This window comes from Exophiala dermatitidis (genome assembly GCF_000230625.1).
Source record: "Exophiala dermatitidis NIH/UT8656 unplaced genomic scaffold supercont1.3, whole genome shotgun sequence".
Classification (NCBI taxonomy): domain Eukaryota; kingdom Fungi; phylum Ascomycota; class Eurotiomycetes; order Chaetothyriales; family Herpotrichiellaceae; genus Exophiala; species Exophiala dermatitidis.
The window spans coordinates 1,759,394-1,761,348 of record NW_008751648.1 but is presented as its reverse complement, the minus strand read 5'-3'; positions in this window follow the sequence as shown (position 1 = coordinate 1,761,348).

Genomic DNA, 1,955 nt, shown 5'->3' with positions numbered 1-1,955 from the left:
CCTAGGGTCTCGTTAGACTATATACTTTCTAGGGGTTATACGATAGCGTACGACGCTAGTCGAGACCGAAAGACGGTCCTCGACGTCTTTATAATACTTGGCACGTAGGGTGCCCATTTTGTTATATTCTCCTCTATCTAGACTATCGAATAGCCTTATTCGTCGTTAAAGAACGTTTATTAATAACTTTCTTTGCGTCTAACTATCTTTTAATATAGATTAACTAGACTCGTATCGCGTTATTATTTCGATAACTTTTATATTTTAGAGACTTTTTAAGTCTTATTCCGCTAATATCTTAGAATAAATCTAATAATAAATACTACTATCTAGATAAAAGTCTAGATATATTTATCTAGTCTATAAATAAGAGGATAATCTTTAATAAACCGTTTATAGACGTCGAAGCGAAGATTTCGAGAGTTCTATAGTATCGTAGATAGTTAGCGAGAGTCGCTATAGTTCTTTCTAGATTTCTAAGGCGATTCTCTTCTAGAAGTTTATATATTTTCTATAAATTAGCTCTTTTTATAAAGATATTAATTTCTAATACTACTATTATTAGAGTTAAGAGAGTATTTATATAATATTTAGTATAAAAGAGCTTTCGAGCGTAGTTTATAAAATATAAATAAGAAACGAGTAGAAGATAATATACGATAAAAGAAAGATAAATAATCTCGAGAAGAATATATTCTTTATAGAAGCTTCTATCTCGTTTAGTAAGAATACTTTATAATTAGCTCTCGATATTTAAGACCGTCTCTAGCTAAATAATACTCTATTCTCTAAGAAATCTTATTATATATCTTTCTTTAATCGATCTATTATTTTCTATTATCTATAATAATATAAATAGATCTAGATAAATTTAAATAATTATCTAGTTTCTACTAGTATAGTTTAAACGAGATTCTAATAAAAGATTCGTTCTAGTAGTAATATCTCTTTCTCTATTAATATATTAAGCTCTTTAATAATATTATCGTTTATAGTATCTAGGCTAATAGAACGTAATCGAGAACGTTAAAGTAGTTATTACTATTATATCTTAGTTATTTTGCTAGTTATTATTTATATTAATAGTCTTTAAAAAGTCTATAACTTCTTTATCGTTACTAGATATTCTACTATCTAACGACTCTTTTCTTTTTCTTAATAGTCTCGTTTTATAGACTTCTTTAAGTTAGAATAATCTTTCTTTTAATAGCTAACTTTTCTATAATCGAAGTAGAGATTATTATCTTAATACTTCTAACGAAAGCTACTTAAGAATCTATATTCGTTTTTATAACTACGTAAGATTTTAGTCTTAGTAGATAAGAAGAATTTTAGTCGAAGACCGTTAAGGACTATCTTAATATTACTATTAGCGTTCTTACGATCTAGTTAGATAGTTCGAGAAGATTAAAAAGATTTTCTCGAGAAAAATCTTCTCGAGCGATCTCGAAAAGGGGCTATTCTATATACGTTAATTTATATCTCTCTTTCGCTTTTATTTATAAAAAGAGCGTAATCTCTATAATTTTAGAGAAGTATAGTATTTAGAAGAAGTTTTATTCGATTTCGAATAGTTATTCTAAGCTCTCGTTTAAAAACGAGTAGATATTCGATATCGCTAGAGCGAGAGTCGAGATATAGTTAAAGAGTTTCGATCTTTTATCGAAACTCTTATACTATTTCTATTTACTTAAGAAAGTTAAACTTATTTCGATATTACTTCTACGTCCTAATATCGCCGAACGCCGTCTAGAATACTTTCTTTTATATCTTCTAGTTAGTTAGAAGTAGATCGATTTCGAGACTATATTTTATATCTTAATATATAAAATTCTATTATATTAAGATATTATCTTCGAAATAGAAAGTTACTAGAGCGATACGTTCGCGATTCGTTAAAGAATATTTATTAATAACTTTCTTTATATCTAACTATCTTTTAATATAGATTAACT